Below are 7,832 nucleotides of genomic sequence, written 5' to 3' on the forward strand. Positions count from 1 at the left end.
GGTGTATTAATAGCTTTCACAGTGAATTTTGAGATTCACCACACAGAAACCCCTCCCACTTTTTATCTTGTTTATATATTTATTTTATGAGAAAATAATCTGTTAAATCCCATATTTTTCTTCTGTCTTCTGTACAATAGCATGGTTAGAAAACCATAGCTGAAATATATGCCAAATCCCACCCAATTATAGGGACTTTTCTAGAGGCAGCAGGGGGTTTGTAACCCACCTGTTATTAACCCAGCCTGAGAGGCTCATCCATTAACAGCTCAGAAACGTTTCACTGTTATTCCTTTTAGAGTAATTTATGGTCTACCAGTGGCCTCTACCTTTGCGGTGCATTTATGCTGGTGGCATAACCTGGCAAAACAGAAACATGAAGTATTTTTGGAAGTGTGCTCAGTTTGTTTAGAAACATGCTTGATTGGTCACTAGAGGGCAGGAAAGGAAAGGAAATAAGAAGGAAAGAAAAAAAAGAAAAAAATGAGGGGAAAAAAGTAAAAAGAAGAAAAATAAAAATAAATAGAAAAAGAAAGTAAAAGAGGAACTGTTGGGTATGGAAACACTAAGGCAGCCTTAAAAATAAATCCTTTTCCTTGGGACATTAAGGTTTACTTATGGGGAGAGACGTTCATGCCACTCTACAAGGCAGTCCAACAGATTTAGGATTTTTGGCTGTCAGCCCTTCATGTTATGAGGATTTTCCAGTTCTTTCTAATTGGTCCCTGCAGTGCTTTGCCTTGCTCTTGGAAGCAAAGTAAAATGCTAGAATAAATAGAACATATCAAGAGTTCAGAAATTTAGCTTGTTCCAAAAGGAGAATGATTTTAAATTTATTCCACTTGAAGTGTTTCCAGATGAGACTTGGAAAAAAAGCCCGAACCAGGGATAATTAATGTGTACATCAGGAAACAATAAAACATTCCTATTTAAAAAAGAGTATGTTTTGGAGAGAAACAGAAGCTATCTGTTGTTTATTACTAAATTTTTATAACTATAAATAGAAACTTTCTCAGTGCAAGCTACTTTTTCTAATTGAAAAGAGAGGCCGATCAATTTAAGAAATACAAGCTCACTGCAAAATCAAAGCAGTACAGGCTGTACATCAGCGAATATTTGTAATACTGGGTCTTTAAAAAACTTTCTCCCTTCCTCTTCTTATTTCATCCATCAAGTACTTTAGCTATGTGTCTTAAACGAGCAGGAACTAGTTCTTTTTCTCTGCCTGTCACTCATTTGTAGTTAGTGGTGTTTTATATGTGCCACCTTTGTTTTACCAGCAGATGGAGGTAAAGTGGAATAATTATAAAATGTTATTCTGGAATAAGAAAGGGATTTTAAAAAACCAAAAAAAGGAAAGGAGACATGGAGAGGGTGAAATGTTGAGAGACTGAGCTTTTCAGAGAACAGCAAACACAAAGCCAAGCGGCCCCCCTCTAGGAGATGGGGATACAGTGTGAGTTGTAAGCAAGCTGTTATGGTAGGCCATTTAGTTATCAAAATACTGTATCTGCATATGCAGCAACCAAGATAATTGTTCAGCAGCTTCATGACCAGCTGTGGCAACAGCAGTTAGAGAAGATTCTTTTTAGCGATAGGGAGAAGCTTGTGATCCAGACACCAGCAGCACAGATAAGTGTATGAGAGTTCATGGAAACTAGATTACGCAGAAAAAAAAGCCTTTGGTCCAGGATGCCTGTGGTTTGTTTAAAGTTATTCCAGTTTTCTGTCAAAAACTGCTAGGCAGAAACATGTCTAGAGGGCTTAAAGGGAGCTCTTGTTTGTTTTTCTCTAGTGCCTGGAACATTCTGGGATGACAGAGAGCTTTTTTAAAAGCATGGACTCTTTGCATGCAAAGCAGAATTACATGGGGTGCCAGCATGGGAACGTGGCAGAGGCCTGGGAAGTTGCTATTTTTTATTAGGAGGAAAACACAAGCAGCAGAGGAGCAGTAGGGCCAAAGATCAGGATTGACTGGGGATGCCAGCACAACAGATTACTCTGTGTCTCAAATAGGTATAATAATATGAAAACGCTAAAAGCAATTAAAGGCAAACTAGAGTATTTGTCCAATCATGAAATTAATTTTTTCTGAAGCCAATCAAAAGAAAAAAAAAATCGTGGGCTAATTAGGTTATAATCTGTGTAGAACTGACTGAGATAGTAATAAGGAAAGAGCAATTCTCTTGAAAAATCATCTTAAGGGAGAATATTTCAGAGGAGCAACCAACAACTAGCAAGAGACTCTCTGTGTATTTAAATTGCTGTTCAAGTGACATTTTATTATCAAATTTCACTTTTTTTTTCTGTCCCAATTAAAAGCAAAAAAATAGAAAGGTTTTGTGGAGGTTCAGACATCTTCACAATCTATCCTGGGCATTTAACAGAAGTGTCCAGGTCTTCCAAGTAATTGACAAAGCAGGCAGGTTTCTCAGTGTTGTACTCCTAATTGCCCTTTGAAGCACTGTACCTCTTTCCACTGATAGCATAAGAAGTCTCTACTTTTAATTTGGATACCTAAATTGGTTGCCTGTAGTATGTAAATACCATACAGAGCAGGCAGTGTGAAGGAAAGCAAAGAAGAAACTAAATGTAATATTTTTTTTAAGAAAGCATTAGTGTGCTACTCCAAATAGTTGCACATAGATTGTCAAGTTGTTATTTCAGGACAGATCTTTGAGAGGCAATTTCTCAACAATTCAAATGATGGCTTCTTGGAACAGCTAGTTCCACAGTCCAGGCAAAAAATAGGGAAATGAACAGGCTATTCTTGACTTAAGCCTAAGAAAAACAGTTACTTCATTTAAGAAGTTCTTATGGTTTCACCATGAAGTAATAATTGTCAAATCCAGTTAATATTCAGTATGTCTGATGGAGGGCTCCTGCTGAAAAGTAGTCCATGGCAGTGATTCAGAAGAGGAATTGTGATGAGAAGAAGGAATGTCATTACAGTGGTATTAAAATCAGATCTAAAACCATTAAAATCCTAAGACTTCCTGAGAAGAATATATTTATGCAGATCTTTAACTGAGTTACAGAAAGTAGGAAACATGTTCAAATGGTTGTTGGAGTCAGACTCTAATGGTCACAAATTTTCAGTAAAAACCTATAAAAATAAATAAAAAAAAAAAAAGAGGATTACGAGAAGTGAACACAGTTATGTATATGTCCTACTAAGCATAAGTTATCAGGAGCTAAACCAACATTAAAGCTAGAAATTTCTCCTTAGGGAGAATTTTTCCCACACCTTAAAATTCATTATAACCAGTAATGTCTCAAAAAGAGTAGAGTACATTTTGTGAGGGATATTCTTTTATGAAAAAAGTGCTCCATTAGGACAATTCTTATGTTCCTGCAAGCAAGGTTTAAAATCTCCATCCAAAGATATTTCTAACAGAAAAATCCCATAATACTCAAATATTTACCAGGTAAAGATATTTGCCTTCCTACCTGAATCCAGAGTAGACAGCCACACTGCATATAAGTGGCTAATCCTCACTTGAGGGACATCTATTTCATTAATTTGTTCCATGAGTCAATTGAATACAGAATCTCTTTATCAGACCTGAGATAAAAAAAAAAGCAACAGAGCTGCTGGTTATACCTTAAATTTAATGAAGAATTGGGTCTAAAAAAAGTTTAAAAACACCGAGTAGTCAGAAAGTTCTGAAACAATTGTACACTTGAACAGTCTTGAAAGCAAACTAAATTACAAAAGTAAATTAAAAGCCCTTAATCTGGCAACATTTTGAGACTCTGTGACATAGATCTCTATTTTTGTATATATTACCTGACTAAATATGTGCAAGAAGAAGAATCTTGCACCAGTTTCACTGGTGCTTTACAAAAGGCTTATTGAATTTTACACTGGAGTTTATTCAAACATGTTAAAAGTAAAATGTCTTGGGCATCATTGCCACACACACACAGAACCCATGAGTAAAGCAATTTTTAAATAGAATAGTAAATTGGTTGGCTTTGTTTATTGTCAATATTATACATTTAAAGGATGGGAAAATATTAGCGAATTAAGTATTGTTGGTTTCCATCGTAGCTGAGTGACATAAATGCATGGGAACATACCATTCATTTATGTATATACACAGCCTTTCTCTGGATTTTGTGTTTTTTAGCAAGAGAAAGAAAATTTTAAGCACTTTATTCAGGTAGTTTATTCTGGGATTATTTCTGTGATCCACTTTTTTTTCTGGAATTATTATAAGCAACTGAGATGTTTCTTCTATATAGTTTATAGGAAGCCTTATAGCAATAATTTATATCTTTATTTGTCCATGGAAGATAATTTTCCCCATTCATTCCAGAAAATTACTGATTTTATTCTTGTATCAAAGATGCCTTGATTGTTGAAATGTTGTCTTATGGTCACTCTCAAGATCATGGGTACACAGTGATGTAATCTGACTGCCTAAAAATAATAAATGGTGCTTGTATTTCACTTGGGACTGTGATTATTTAGCATGGCACTGTGTACTTGGCCAGTACAGCCAATGCCTAATACCTGATAAATTCCTCATTAAATGGCAACTTTTTAAAGTGTATAGGGTAATTCTGTGTCATAAGGATTTTAGGAGCTATCTGGGAAATATATTTAAAAGTTTTCCTTTTTGTATTTTAGAGGTTACTGAATACATTTCTTTATAATTAAAAAGTAGGTCCTTTTTACTTTACATAATTATATAAATGCTATTACTGCTAAGGTGAAGTTATGCAAGATGTCATTTCAACAGCAAGGTTACTTGGGGTTAGAACTAAATATATCTCAGCTTCTGTCTCTCTGGAATTGTTCCACGAGCGTGAGTGGTCATCCTTCTCTCTTTCCTTTTCAATTCTTTGCCTCATCTGGCCAGGCCCTTTGGTCTTCAAGATGAGAAATATTTAACTGAGTCTCCTACCTCACTTCTCCAGAAAATGCCCAGTGGGAGCCTATTTTACTTCCAGATCTACCTCATGACTTGAACAACTTCAAGACTGGAAACAGAACAGATGAATGGAAGATTAGACTGGTGTGGAGAAGCAGGCATGATTAAGATCTTAAAACCCTGAAGACATTTGAAATGCTATCACTGCACACAATATGTGTGCACACAAATGAAGGTCCCATAGGCATCTAACAGTGAAATGGCTTTCTCACATTAGGTTACTAACCGGTTTTCTTCAGAAATAATTTCACTGATGGTCCTTTTTCTGCTGTCTGGACAGCTCATGGGGCAGAGCTACTGCTGTCTTCCTCAATACTGTCCTTGCATGGAAACTATTCAGTGTGGACCAGAACAGCCCTTGCAATTTGGATGACATAAGACCCAGATGTTCTTGTGGCCCTCTTAGCTTGTAAACAAAAGTCCTCTGCAACAGATAAACATGACACAACTTGGCCTAATTTGTATTTGATCCAAGATAAATGGTATTCCTTGGAAAAAAAAATATGGAATGCATGCTAGTTACTAGGGATCTTAAATTGTAGGCAAACATATTATCATTTGAGTCAGTTTGACACAACCAGCAAAGTCAGCCATGCATTCAGAAGGGTGCAGAGCACTGTAGAACTGATGACAGCACATGCACAAATGGCTCAGGGGTTTTCTTCTCTGCTCAGGCACTTTATAACTTTATAGTTAATAATGCTATTAGGAATATCAGTTTCCATTTTTATAGCTACATTGAGTGATCCAAAAACAGTCTGTGCTGCAGCAAAGATCTGAGAGGCCACAGTGCAAATTTACCAGAACAACTGATACATGCCTGTCTTCATTTTATCCAAGACAGAGCAATTACAAGTGAGAAAAAATCAGGAGGTATTAGGAATCCTCCAATTTAGCCAAAAGAGCTTTTAGCAAAACAAACTTGGAATAAAATAAAATTGTACTTTTTCTAAGCAATTCTCACTGGGCATCTACTCAGGTTATGCAGAGAGGGCAGCTGTGGAAGGTTGGATTTACCTTATCAAGAGTGTGAAGTAGAAACTGTCCCTTGCATCTAACAGCACAGTAACATCATCTTCTAGGGGAGAATTGGTCTGCTTTTAGCAGAGATGTCATAGAGTCCTATAGATGTAGCCCACCTTGGCTAAGAGCTGAAGTAGTCATTTTTTCCCCATGTGGCCTAGTTCTGCCTAGCAATGTATTGGAATATTTGGAGTAGCCATGTTGACTTACATAGAGAGACCTGCTTATGGGAAGTTCAGTAACATACCTAAATGCTTTGCTAATTAAGCCAGTCAGCTGCCAGTCCCTTTAGGATAGGAGAAGAAATGGAGGCTTTGCTTCTGCGCTGGCAGAAGAGAGGGAGAGAAAGAAATAAATCTACTATAGATTCCCTTATCTAACATTCCTTGGCACTGTATTATTTATTTCTGGACAGATTTATAATGTACTTTGATGCTGAGCTCATAAAATTCTTTAAAGGAATATTTAATAAGTCCCTGAAGAGAAGAACCAGAAATCAGAAGACATTATGCTTCAGAATAGTAAGAAATGATTCATGCAACTTACATTGCTCAAAAAAGCTATGGGAAACCATACTGGTTAAATCTAAATTATGCATTAATGGCCACCCTGAGACCGCTCTCTAAAGCAACATCCTTGTCCAGCACATGCTGACTTGGAAGCTTGGGTTAAGACATGGTGTGAGCTGGTGTCTCACAGTGCACAGGGCCACTAATGCTGCAGGCTGTAAGGAACTTGTGAGGCAGCAGGATGGATGGAAGATGGGCAGGGAGTATGACACTGCTGTGTGGACTCTTGCAAAACAGCTATCTTGTCTTTTTTATCGAGGTAATTACCCAGTTGGGATGGTAGAAGAGTTCACTGTAGGTGTGGTAAGAGCTGATTCAAGGATGAAAGAGGAGTGAAGTCGAAGCAGATGTTCTGCAAAGTGATATTAGAACCACGAATAGTTCTATTGGCAGAATGGAGTAGTCCTAGCCTTGCTATTAATATTAGTCTGATCAGAAATGTGTGAACTCTAAGCTATGTTCCCACACAGGCCAAGCTCACACTGTTACTCAAGATAGAGATCCGTATGTATGGACAGAAGTCAGCTTGGCACAGCACTGAAGCTCCTCCTTTAGGACAGCAGCCTGAAGAACCAGATTTAACCTTTAGTTACTGACTTACTTTGGAAATATACTTTATCTTGACAAAGAAACAAGGAATCCAAGATTGTGTGTTTGTATTTTGAAATTGCCTGGTTACTGATTCTTTTTAATTTCTAAGTTACACTTTGTCCAAATACTTTAGACAGATTTATTGGCAGGGGGTTTTTTGTGTTTTTTTTTTTTTATCAGGCAAACTGCCAGTGTCCGCTTTTAAACCCCTGCTTCTGCTCTAGCTGTTCCCAGCACAAATGGGAAAGCTTAGGTGACTTTATACTCTTTGGACAGGCATTCCAAATTCAAAATGTCACAAAGCTTGATAGAGCCCCTCTGTGTCTATATTGGGAGGAATTGTGTAAAGCAGCTGGATATGTGGTTATTGCGAGTAATGGCAAAGTCTGCTGTTCTTTTTAATTCTGATGCCAAGCACCCTGATAAATCTTAGAACATGGTACCATTTGGAAACCCTGCCTTCTGTCCGTTGTTTAGGGAAAAAGAAGTTCAATGAAGAGAAACCACCATAAACATATGTGAATTATGTGTCAAGAAGTTTAAAACCAGAAATTTAAAATCAGTGAAAGACCTTGATTTTTCAGGCCAATATGGTGCTTTTTTAATGCTAAAAACTGCAATAGAAATATGGCTAGCAAATTAAATTATAATTCTGCACACAGGCTATTTTTGTACCCTTTTCTTTTGCAAAACACCACAGCACTTAAAA

This window comes from Corvus cornix, chromosome 6 (assembly GCF_000738735.6).
Source record: "Corvus cornix cornix isolate S_Up_H32 chromosome 6, ASM73873v5, whole genome shotgun sequence".
Lineage (NCBI taxonomy): Eukaryota > Metazoa > Chordata > Aves > Passeriformes > Corvidae > Corvus > Corvus cornix.